A 13,576-nucleotide genomic window follows, 5' to 3' on the forward strand; every position below is an offset into this window, starting at 1 on the left:
AAAATACCAAGGAGTTAACTAAAGAAGTGAAGGACCTCTATGATGAAAACTTTAAAAACCTGAAAAAAGAAATTAAAGCAGAACTAAGGAATTGGAAAAACTGCCCATGTTCCTGGATTGGGATGTTAAAATGGCAATACTGACATGGCTATCAAAAAATTGAATGTGATACCTATCAATATCCCAACTGCATTCTTCAATGAAATAGAAGAATCAACCCAAAAATTTATATGGAACAATAAAAGACCCTGAGAAGCAAAAACAATCCATAGCAGAAAGAGCAGTGCTGGAGAAATATCAATACCAAATTTCAAACTTTACCACAAAGCCATAGTAATCAAAACAGCTAGGTACTGGCACAAGAACAGACATGAGGACCAATAGAATAGAACTGAAGACCCAGAAATGAACCCACAGACCTATAGACACCTAATCTCAATAAGGGAGCTAAAAAAAAATAGAATGGAAGAAAGGCAGCCTCTTCAGTAAATGGTACTGACAAAAGTGGTTAAACACCTGTAGAAAACTAAAGCTAGATCCTTATATATCACCCTGCACCAGAATCAACTCCAAATGCATCAAAGACCTCGAAGTCAAAGCAGACATTGAAAATATTACAGGAAGGAATAGGAGAAACTCTTGGGCTCCTTGGCACAGGCTGAAATTTTATTAATAAAGACACAGAAACACAACAAATCAAAGAAAGGGTGGACAAATGGGATTGCATGAAATTGCAGAGCTTCTGCATTGCAAAGGATGTAGCTAGCAAGATCAATACAAAGCCCATGGACTGGGAAAAGATCTTCACTAGCCATATACTGGACAAGGGTCTCATATCTAAAATATACTTAGAACTCAAAAAATGAAATCTCTCAACAACAAATCCTCAAAGAAACAACCGTCCAATTAATAAGTAGGCTAAAGACATAAAGAGAGACCTCTATGAAGAAAAAATAAGAATGGCCAACAGACACATGAAGAAATGCTCAACTTCTCTAGTCATGAAAGAAATGGAATCAAAGCAACATTGAGATTCCACCTCACCCCAGTTAGAATGGCTATAATCAAGAAATGTAATAACAACAGATGCTGGAGGGGATGTGGCCAAAGGGAACTCTACTGCATTGTTGGTGGGAGTGTAAACTTGTTCAACCACTTTGGAAAGCAGTTTGGAGGTTCCTCAAAAGACTCCACATAGAGCTCCCCTATGATCCAGCAATCTCACTTTTGGGCATTTATCCAAATGATTACAAACAAGGCCATACTAAAGCTACCAGTACAACTATGTTTATCGCAGCATTATTCACTATAGCTAAGATATGGAACCAACCCAGATGCCCCTCAGTAGATGAATGGATCAAGAAAATGTTAGATAGATAGATAGATAGATAGATAGATAGATAGATAGATAGATAGATAGATAGATAGATAGATATACAGATATAGATATATAAAGGTATTCTATGCCTCCATCAGAAAGAATGACATCACCCCCATCTGTTAGGAAATGGAAAGACTTGGAAAAAATTCTATTACGTGAAATAAGCCAGGCCCAAAGAAACATAGGTCCCATGGTTTCCCTTATGTGCAATTACTAGTATATGTCTAGGACAAGCAGAAAAGGTCAAAAGCTATGTACATATGACCATATAAGATGATGCTAAGCGAAATGAACCCCAAGATAGAGACTCAAGAGGTTTTATCTTTGTTGCTGTTGTTTTTGTTGCACTTATATTGTACTATGTGATTTTTTTGTTTCTTTTGTCTGTTTTTCCCCATAGTATAACTCCTGTTAACACTGTAGTTGATTCCAGTATCCTACATCTTGTTTATATATTTTTCAAATTTGGAGAGGGGAAGAGAAGTAACAAAATGCTAAAATAAGGATAGAGGTTGACCCATTGTAACAATGAGATATACAAGACACTATGTTGAAAATAAACTTTACAATTTCGGGTGGGGGAGGGATGAGTTGGGGAGGTGGGGAGGGAAGGGATGCTAAGGGAAAAACATAGGAGGGGCTAACAATGCTTGAGAGGAAATGTACTCATTACCTTACTCATGTAACTGTTTTATATATAAATGTCTTATATATATATATATATATATATATATATATATATATATATATATATAATAAAAATTAGGTCTTGGGGCTGGGAAGATGGCTCAGTGGTAGAGCGTTTGCCTTGCATGCATGAGGCCCTGGGTTCAATTCCTCAGCACCACATAAGCAAAAAGAAAAAAAAAAACTGGAAGTGGCACTGTGGCTCAAGTGGTAGAGCGCTAGCCTTGAGTTGAAGAACTGAGGGACAGTGCCCAGGCCCAGAGTTCAGGCCCCATGACCGGACCCCCCCCCAAAAAAAAGATTAGGGTCTTGAAAACTTTTATTCCCAGGCTGGCTTCCATCCAAGGTACCTGAAACTCTGCTTTTCAAGTGGCTAAGATTACAGACTTGAGCATCACACTGAGCTTGGGAAGGCATTTTTATCAACACTTTGTAGATAGGTAAAATGCTTTCAAAAGGGACTTGTCCAGAATCATTGATGTGTTGCTAAGCAAATAGCTAAACTCAGAACTGTAATCCAAATTCAAATTCAAGGCCTGGAATTTTGCTGAGCTGGTCAATAGGCAGGCTGAGCCTGTATCCCCCTAACTGTGTTTGCTTTCATAAAGTCCCTTACACTTCTTAGGTAGGTGCTTTACCACTTGAGCCACATCCTCAGATCATAAATGCTTGCCCTTAAGCAGGAAAAGGCCAGTGCTTGTACAAGCTTGTAGAAGTTCAAGGACATGGAACAATGCTGTACAAAAAAAACTCACCAGGTGATTTAACATGATCATTGCATTTGCAACTTTTGAGTATGTTTAAACACGATTGGAATACGGAGCATTTTTTGAGATTTTTTTAAAACTGTGCTTCATAGTTGTCCCTTGGGCCAACATGCGTGTCCACACAGAAGGGGAGTGCTCATCACAGAGCAGAGGAAAGCAACAGGATGGGGCCTGGGCAGGGGACCTTGAATGAAGCTCTATGGTTTGGACTTAAGCTCTCAAAATGGGGAGACTGTCAGTGAAGAATCCTAAAGCCTTGCCAATCACAGGACTTCTTAAGAGTTACAAATTAGTTGTGTGCAGGTGGCCTACTCCTTTAATCCTAGCTACTCAGGATCTGAAAATCACAGATCAAATCCATCCTGTACAGAAAAGACTATGAGACTCTTAGCCCCTCGAAACTACCAAAAAAGGCAAAGGTAGAGCTAAGTGGTAGAGCTCAATTGGTAGAGTGCTAGCCTTGGGCAAAAGAAGCTCAGGGACAATACCCAGGCCCTGAGTTCAAGCCCCAGGACTGGCACCAGCAAGAAAAAGAAGAATAATTTCAAATTACCCAAAGGGAATAAGAAACCATCTTGAGTTTCTATGTCTGCATCTCAAGGCCACATTGTTGGTTTCCTGTTCTTAGTCGTCTCTTTTATTCATTTACTTTTTAATTTACTTACAAATTTGGGAGTACTGAGGTTTGACCTCAGGACTTTACACTTGCTAGGCAAAAACTCTACCATTGCTTTAGATATTTTGGGAGAAGTTCTCATGTTTCTGCCTTGGACAGGCCTTGAACCATAGTTCTCCTATCTATGTCCCCCCACATAGCTGAGATCATAGGCACACCTTCCTGCTGCGTGCCTATGTGTGTTTAGATTAATGTCCTAACTTTTTTTCCAGGCTGTCCTCCCACCAAAATCCTACTCTTTGATAGCTATAATTACAGGTATGAGCCAATGCACCTGTATCCCCTTATGCTGTCTTAAGACCGGAGTCTTGGTGCAGCTATTCAAAAGGCTCTTTCTTGGGGAAAATGCGGTAGCTCTCCATTCCCTTCTCAGGTGATCTAACCCAGGAGAGTTGACACTGATCAGTTTCTCATCATTTTATGTGCAAAGAAAACAAGGTTTTAAGAGAGACCCTAGGAGCAAAGCAAGTAGAGCAATCCTGTCATCTCTCCTATTTCCATTTTGTGCTCAGGCTTATAATTCTAGGCCCAGGGTTAAGCAAAATCCCAGGAAAAGATGACCAGCTCAACTGGATCCAGATGTGCAGTCCCAATAAGGAGTTGCAAGTGGCATGGTTGCCCTATGTTCTCTTTTGATCTTCCACATCAGCCCATACACAGCATTTATCCGAGGCCGAGCCTCCTGCTTGAAAAGCATGCTTTTATGGTTACTATTCCTATAAGCCATGGGGAAAAATATCCTCATGCCCCGCAGGTATGGCCCACAGACAGATACATACATGCACATGTTTATATGTTTTTCTGAGACCAAGGGATTAATCCTTCTGTTTGGTCTTGTGTCTCTAGGGGGGAAATCAGAGCCTACTTAGGCTGTCTCCTGCAAGAAGTCAGTTGGGAGTGTGCTGGCAGCTGAGAGCCTGGTTCAAACAACCAGCTAATCTTAGTCTCTGTATAAATTGAAATTATAAAGTGCTCCTGGCCAAAATTGGCAAAAGACAGTCATGACACATGGTGGCCTAAGAGGTCTGTTTCATGTAGCCCTCTCTGTTATATACCAAATGCCTTGCTAACACAAGCAAGCCCTAAAAAATGAGCCCCAGGTAAAGTGCTTTGTTAAAAAGTTTTGTCTTAAATCTTGGTCATCTGCAAGAGTAAGATTGGCAAAAAGATCTCTTGCCACTAAAAATTATTTATGTTCACTATAAAATATATCAAGATAATATGATATATCTTGATATACAGATATATTAAGATAATTGTACAGGTTCAAGATAAAAACTGTCAGCTGATGTGAAAGAAGGAGTCCAACCATCTGTGATGAAGAGAACCACAGAGGAGAAATGTAAACCAAGAGGAAAGTTAGTAAAAAAGGCCTGGGAAATGTAAGGTCTGATTCTGGATGGAAAGCAGACTCTGCCTCCTCACAGCCAAGTCTCTGCCCAGTACCTGTGTTGCCTAAACAAATGGCACACCTGGAAGAGGTCACATCTGCATCCACTGAGGTCACACCTAGATTCCATGTGGCCATACCTTTCCCCGACCCTACCCTGGATAAGGCCTAGCCCAGGGCCAGATACTCTCTTTCCCAGCCATGTGGAGTGCCAACCTGGCCTGGTGCCAATGGGAACAATGAATAAACCTACCCTTTTACCTGAATACCATGTGAGTGGTGCTGTTCTTACTTGGCAGCTTCTTTAAAAACCTAACATAAATGGTGCTGTGAACCTGGGACAGGCTTAAAATCAGGATAGGTGGGATTCCTCTCTGGTTTCTTTTCTTTTCTTTTTTCATTCCCCCCCACCCCCCTTCTTTCACTCTGAGGAATACCCCAGTTCTGACAGCCTTTTTTGCGAACTGGTCTGCTGCTGACACAGCATATTAATACCATTGCTGGCCTCTGCACCTACCTCCATGCTTTTACATTTTGGTGAGTGAACTATTCTCTAAGGGTTCTCTGTCACTCAGTCTCTCTCCAGACATGGTACCATGCCAGAGAACCTGCTAGGCCTTTAACTGAAAGGTCGATCACCTCTGGAGCCAAGGACTCTTGATTCTTGTTGGTTGGCCACTCCTCCCTAGAGGGGTCGGTGGTAAGTCAGGACCCCGCTTCCATCCAATAAGCCCTCCTTTATTCACTGATTTTCCTCTCCTATGCCTTTAATGGGGTGCTGTGTGTCACTCCCGAGCCATGAAACCTCTCTGAAATGCCTCCAGCCCTCCCTAGAAAGCCAGCGTGCCTAATTTTTTATGCCGTTCTCAGATTTAGACAATTTTTGCCACTGCAATGGTAAATGGTCAGAAGTCTGTTTACTTTCAGGCTCTCTTTGCTTTCTCTGCTAATCATGTCCAACTTTCTCTATCTCTCCCTTTCTGTTTTCTACAACTTTTTGGATTGTGCCCTGAAGAGTGCGACATGGGCTGGGTCCAAGGGACCGGCATCTAGGTTCCTTCTCAAAGGCTAGCCATTCTAGGTTTGAAAATTGTCAGTTTCCATTTGTTCAGGTTTTCTTTGTGTTTTTTGTTTGTTTGTTTGTTTTTACAAATTTGCCATCTTAAGTTCACATCTTGGCCACATAGTGGGTTATGGGTTTGGCCCATCTGACCCATACCCTTCCACCAAGCTTACCACTCCATCCAGCTATTCTAACGTGCCTTGCGAACAAGTTGCTCCTTTCACAGGCCCTGGTAAGTGAGGCCCAATCATCTGATGTGCTTTGTTAGCAAAGATGTCTAAACATTGTTATAAAAAATTTTAGGTTTTGAGTTTGGCCTTTTTGTTGGGTGTTGTGTATTCTACTACTGACTATGTGGTTCTAAAATACTGGGCATATCTGTGCTAAAATTCTCATCACATTTAACGAGTTTTGCCATTGCAGAATATTTGTTGGTCAATTCTTGATAAGAACAAGGTAAGCAATACTTATTCTATTTGATCTCCTTGTTGCTTTAATTGGAAATAATAAAGGGTTTTTGTGGCAAAGATTGGAGTTCAAAGCCAGCCAGGGCAAAAAAAAAAAATCCCTGAGACTCCATCTTCCAACTAACCTGCAAAGAGCCAGGCTGGAAGCATGGCTTAAGACTCTTATCTCTAATTAACTAGCCAAACACTGGAAGTGGTACTGTAACTCAAAGTGGTAGAGCACTAACCTTGAGCAGAAGTGCTCAGGGACAGTGCCCAGGGCTTGAGTTCAAACTTCTGTGTATACCAACTGGGACAAGCCATCCCAGCAATGAGCTCCTAGACTCAACCAGTCTGGGGAACAAGGGACAGTGGAGAGGAGGAAGAGGAGATGATGTCACATCAGCCACTTTGTGCCTGCCCTTTCAAAATTAACCAGAGCCAGGAGGTCAATAGAAGTAAGAAGCCTGCCCATCTAGTGTCCATACCTGAGTACCTTTTATCTAGACAGGAATTTACATTCTTGCCTTTGTTACCTGACACTTCCCCCTACCTAGTCACAAGATGTCAGAAGTAGCTAGGGATATTTCTATCAACTCCAGGACAGCCTGGAATGCAGGAGATCAGAAATAGCCATTCTAGCCAAGTCATCCATTTTTTAATTTTCCACTCTAAGCCCTTCCATTTGTTTGCTCTCTAGTATTTTTTTTTTTTTTTGGTCCAGCTCTTCAGTGCCTCATAAGACTTCCTCCAGACTTCATCTAAGGACTCACGCCTACCAAAGGACAGCTGCTGCTTGCTGCCTTCTCTGGGAGGGGCCACATTCTGGCCTTTTACCCCTAAAGTCGACACTCCTTGTCAGCAGAAAGTAGCCAGAAAGAATCTGCACCCTATTTCATGATTATTAAAAAGCTGGAATGTAAGGTCTGCTCCTGAATGGTGAGGAGACTCTTCGAGGCCAAGTCTCCTCCCAGTACCTACATTGCCTAAATAACTGGCAAACCTGAAAGAGGTCACATCTGCATCTGCTGAGGTCACATCTGGATTCCATATGGCCAGACCTTTCCCATCCCCTATCCTATATAAGGCTTAGCCCAGGACCAGACACTCTCTTTCCCAGCCCCATGGAATGCCAACCTGGCCTGGTGTCAGCCGGAACAATGAATAAGCCTACTGCTTACCTGAATACCATGTTCTTACTCAGCAGCCTCTTTAAAAACCTAACAATGAGCAGCTCAAGAATACTCCAACACTCTTAGTATCTGTACACAGATTTTGAACACATTCTAACTGAAGACTTTCTGTTCTATGAAATTTTAAAAACTCCCCTTGTAACTGGATGCTGGTGGCTTATGCCTAGCTACAGAGATTTGAGGATTGTGGTTCAAAACTAAACAGGGCAATTATCCAGCAAAAGGCCTCAAAGGGAGTTGTAGTTCAAGTGATAGAGTGCTAGTCTTGAGCAAAAAAATCTATGGGACAGTGCACAGGCCGTGAGTTCAAGCTCCAGGACTAGCATACACATTAAAACAAAAACAAAAACAAAATTTACACTCCTTGTTATTAAAGGAAAATAAGACCCTTCACAGCAGAAACATTTTACCAAGCAACACCACTCTAGTTATACACCCAAATGAATTCAAAACTGGTACTCAGTGTTTTGTGTACAAGGTTAATACTCACACTCACCAGAAGGAGACAACTCATGAACATCAATTCATGAATGGATAAAATGATGGTGAGTTACACATACAATGAGATCTTAATCAGCAAATAACAAGGTAGTGATTTGGGCTGCAGTGTCCATAAGTGCCCTAAAACAATATGATAAAAGAAAGAAGCCAGAGACAGAGGGAGCATATTGTATGATTTTATTTCTGTGTAATCTGTAGAACAGGACAGCAGTTGGTTGTCACCATGTAACAGGGGCTCCACATAAGACTGGCCCAGGAAATCGACTGTTGTGTGAAGGGCTACCTGCAGGAGCCCTGAGGAAGAAAAACTATCTCCAGGCTTTTGTTTCTTCTTTCCTACATGTAACACTGAGTTAGGTAGAGATGGTTTGAGATGATCTCATTCCCTAGTTTGGCTAAAATGGCAAATGAATTTGGTTTTCCTCTCTCTCTCTCTCTATAGATATAGATATAGATATAGATATAGATATAGATAGATAGATATATACATACACACATATGTATGGAAAAATACATATCTATGTGTGCAAATATGTTTATATATATGAAACTAACTAAAGGAGAGGCTGCCATCCAGAATTCTCTAAAGCAGAAATAGAAATAGAGCCATAAGCAATCCTGGGTAGCCTTCTACTGTCTTTCACATTCCTCACATTTCTTCTAATTGTTCACTGAGTTCCTCTAATTGTTCACAAAGGTTACTATAGCCTGGTTACTCACTCCTCCCAGAGAGAGGGCTCTGTGAGAGAATCTGTTCTACCTTTCTCAGCAGGGTCGTTCTTGGACCCAGAACATCCATGAGTCAATACAGCATAGGTCACTCTTTTTTTTTGCGGGGGGGGGGGGGCGGTCGTGGGGCCTGAACTCACCATGCTCAACTTGTTCATTAAGATGATGTCTCACTAAATTTTTGTCTGATGATCCCCTGACTTCTGCCTGCTAAGTAGCTAGGATTATAACATAAACTGCTGGGCTGGGCTGGATTTTTGTTTGTTTTTGAGACAGAGTATTTATATATAACCTAGGCTGTCCTTGATTTCTTCATAAAACTGCCTCAGACTTCTAGATGGTCGAATTCTAGCCTATGTCAGTTTGGCTGACATCTTCTCATATAATGTGTCATCCTATGCAAGCAGTGATGGTTTTATTCTTTCCCAAGCAAGATGCCTGCTTTTTTTTTTTTTTTTTTTCTTTTTCTGTCCTGCAATAACCTGGGCTTCTCTGGACCCCAAGATAAAAGAACAACTTTCCCAGGCAGTTTCTTGCTGCTGCTTTCAGCCTCCCATGGGATCTCTATCTTGGGCCTACGACCAAGGACACATGGAAACCTGGCACTGCCCCAGGCCAAGGTGTTAGCTGGTATTTGTGTTTGATTTAATGTCACAGAAAGTTGATTTCCTGCTTTAATGGTTTAATGGTTTACCCTTAGGAATTGGAGAGCAGGTTATTTGGCTTTGACTCAACCCCCCTTCCTGCTTTTACTTCTGCTTCTGCTTCTCTCTCTCTCTCTTTCTCTGAGTGAGCCAGAGAAATTATTTCCAGGAAACTATACCATAGGCCAAAAGCTCCCAAAGTAAAAATCAACTTCACTTCATGTGAAGTTTGGTTGGTATTAATACAACCAACTTCGGTTGGTATTAATATACTTATTCCAAATTCCTCTCAGGTTATAGACAACTAGTACTTTATACACAAAGAAAGGAACAGTCCCACCCAAAGAATAAACAGTGTACATTTTCATGTACATTTTGTTCATGTTCAAATGTTTGCTACATAGTGAGTTCTAGGCTACTCTGGGCTCAATCTGAGACCCTGTCTCAGAAAACAACTGAAAAGAAATGCATCCTTGATAAGATCAGTGTTTCTCAGTAATGTGTCATTTGAATTAAGCCTTGGAATGTTGGAAAAAGTGCTCTTTACTGAGCCAGAACATTCTACCTTACCAACACATCCTGAGTTACTCTTCCATTCTTATGTACAGATCTAAATGACATGGATCATATCCAGTGAACAGTATTAAAAGTAAAGAGAAAGTCTCCTGTAAAAATTGTTCATATATCATGAAGCAAGCATCCAAGGCCTGTGGCATGAAAATTACCCTTGGGACATTTCCATGTAGTACATACACAGTACAGCAGGCCTACTCTGATCTTCCATAAGATTCTTTTCTCATGGAAGATGAGTAGCTCGAAGCAAGCCTGGCTTAGTGCAGGCTGATCCTTATAGCCTCTTTGCACTTAGCAAAGAGGAACAAAGAACCTGTTCACCCCCACAACTAGGACTCAGGTGTGGACAGAACATTTGGTGTTACACATGACCCAGGCTAACAAAACAGAGCCAGCCTTCTGCATTGATGACTGTACCAGAAGGACATTAGAGTGCCGAATCTTCAAATCATGATGTTTTTACAGACTTCTAGTCTATTGTATGTCCTGATCTGTGTGGTAGGGGATGCCAGTCAGTTTGCTGAACAACTCTTTCAGTTCATGACCTCTCAGACCTTAGCTGTGAGCCAAAGCTTTGCTACAAGCTTCATGGATTGGCATTCTTTTAATGTGATGCATTTGGGAGCTTTTTCTTGTTCTGTGTGTTTCCCATGGCACTAGCTTCTTCTTCTTCTTCCTCCTCCTCCTCCTGTTACTCTTTCTCTTCTCAAGAACCTTGCACTGGGAGCTGTTATTTCTGACCATCTGGAGTAGCTTTACTGAACACACAAAGGGCATTCAGTGTGTTCTGTTCTCACCCAGACAGAGAAGACTTATCAATACACTTTTTTATTATAAGGTTTATTAGAGGAGCCATAGCTCCCTAAGAGGGAGCTCATGGCCTCCGTCGCCATCCAGGTAGCTGGAGGGTCTGGGGAATAGGAAGTGAGGTAGATGGGCATTCAGGTGGGTCTGGTGGAGAGAGGGAGGGGCCAGCTGTATGGAAGGAACTTCAGGAATGGGAGGGGGCCCAGGTCTGGGTGGAGCTGAGGACCAAAGGTGAGCATAATACTAACAAGTGGCTATTATTTTGATATTAAGGGGAAAAAACTCCTCTAAGCCAGGCACTGGTGAGTCACACATATAATCCTTTCTACTCAGGAGAATGAGATCTGAGCGTAGTGGTTCAAAGCCAGCCTGGGCAGGAAAGTCTGTGAGACTCTTATCTCCAATTAACCATTAGAAAAATGGAAGTGGTGCTGTGGCTCAAAGTAGTAGAGTGCTATCCTTGAGAAAGAAGGAAGAGAGAAAGAGAAAGAAAGAAAGGAAGAAAGAGGGGCTGGGAAAGTGGCTCAGTGGTAGAGCGCTTGCCTTGCATGCCTGAGGCCCTGGGTTCGATTCCTCAGCACCACATAAGCAAAAAGAAAAAATCCGGAAGTGGAGCTGTGGCTCAAGTGGTAGAGCGCTAGCCTTGAGCTGAAGAGCTGAGGGACAGGCTCCATGACCAGATCACCCCCCAAAAGAAAGAAAGAAAGAAAGAAAGAAGGAAAGAAAGAAAGGAGAGAGAGAAAGAAAAAAGAGAAAGAAAAGAGAGAGGGAGGGAGAGATGGAAGGAGAGGGAAGGAAGGAAGAAAGGAAGGAAGGAAGGAAGGTCAATAAACTTTTTTGTTACATGGTAGAATCAGAGGCATGTTATCAGCACTTGGATTGGTCAATTGGCCATGATTAATAAAACTAACATGTCTCATTACACGTGCATACACACACAGAGACACACACACATATCTATATAAAGGGGGGAGGATTGAGAGAGAGGGGAGGGAGGGAGAGAAAGAGATATGGAGGGAGAGAGAGGCAGAGAAAGACACAAAGAGAGACATAGAGACAGAGAGCCTTTAAGGGCCAGCAGTTGTTCAGAAGCTTCTGTACTTGTTTGTATTACCTAGTTTGGCAGAAGTCCCAGGCATGTTGGTGAAATTCTGAAGGCAACAAGAAAACAGCATCCAGATTTACTTTCCCAGTGCCTGGTGGTTCAGTGCTTATGAAAATTATGTTTACAAGCATGTCTTGCCTGCCCTGAATATACACAAAGAGCTGCCTGTGTGACCAGGGAAAGAAAAAAAAGTCAAGGAATAAAAAGAATAGGTAAGAGAACAGAAACATGCAAGAGAGCTAAAAATTCAGAAGCAAGGTGGTTGAGAGATTCCTACTCCTCCCACTTTGCCCTCTTACACCTGGGCTGTTTGGTTACAGAGGAAGGGAAGTATGAAGGGAAACACCACCATGGAGAGAAGCCTAATTATTATATAATCCAAGGAGCAGTTGAAACAAATAAAACAACTCAACTTCATACTTTTTTATGACATTCAATAACTTACTCTATCATCTGAATCCCCTGGATATCTTCCAGAGCCCCTTTCCCTGTAAAGTTATCTCTGTGTCTATAGATAGCCTAAACACAGACTCTCAGTTTCTTTCTCTCCTGCCAAGAAGTGAATAAGCAACCCAGCCAGGTCCTCCTTTATTCAAGTAGAGAACTTCAGAGATGAGTGTTCAGGGCTAAATACTCTGAAATATCCTTTTCAAGATCCAAGTATAGTATATACATTTTTCTATCTGTATTCGATTGATGCAACTCCACTTTTGGAAACCACCTTTCAACTGGCTGTTTAGAAATGTCATAGCTATGTTATTTCTATAAGAGGATCACTTGATATGCTGAAGATGGTAGTACAGGCTGATGACAGAATTTGGATGGCCAAATTATACATTGTTGCTTCATGTGGCTGTGCTCATGAATTAGAGAAATGCTCTATCTGAAGACTTCTTGAATTATGCAATAAGAAATCTGATTGCTAGTAACAAAGAATAAAATCCTTCCTAGCAGAAACTATTTTTATATAAAAGTATTAGACTATTTTTCATATTAAGTACATGCTCCTTTTATACTTTTACCTCAAGGTATATTTAGACATTAAGCTTTGCTGTAATACTTGACCATAGCCTGCTCAGTCAGGAGAGAAAGAAAACACACTATGTGGAAGGGTCCATTTCTTTGCTATATAGACTACTAGATCTGATCTCAGGACTTTTGGCTTATTTCCTTCTGAAGATTAACCTGACTCAGAATATAACTGCATATGGAGTGTCTTCCCTGGTACTTTCCCTGCTTTGCAAGCTCTGTGCCAAAGGAAGTCACTTTTTGCTCCCATTTAACAAAACACAGGCTGATGATAATGAGCCAACAATTTCCATATTTCAAGCACGAGCCACCTTTTCGACCAAGCACAGCTCAAGGAGAGAGATTTAGACACTAAAATGGCAGCCAGGCAGTGGAAGCCAGACACTAACCACTTGTTCTTAACAAAGCTAGCTAACAAGACCATCAGCTTGGCTGGGAGGCAGGTAAAAATAAAGGAGAGACAGGAAATAAGGATCAAGCAATAAGAAGGCAAATGAACATAAAAGAAGATACAGATATTTGTATAGCATCATAAAGGAGAATCATTGCCTTTCAAATTGATTAGTTTACAAGAAAACTAGAATG

Source organism: Dipodomys spectabilis, unplaced genomic scaffold (genome assembly GCF_019054845.1).
Source record: "Dipodomys spectabilis isolate Male_0828 unplaced genomic scaffold, ASM1905484v1 ptg000125l, whole genome shotgun sequence".
Classification (NCBI taxonomy): Eukaryota; Metazoa; Chordata; class Mammalia; order Rodentia; family Heteromyidae; genus Dipodomys; species Dipodomys spectabilis.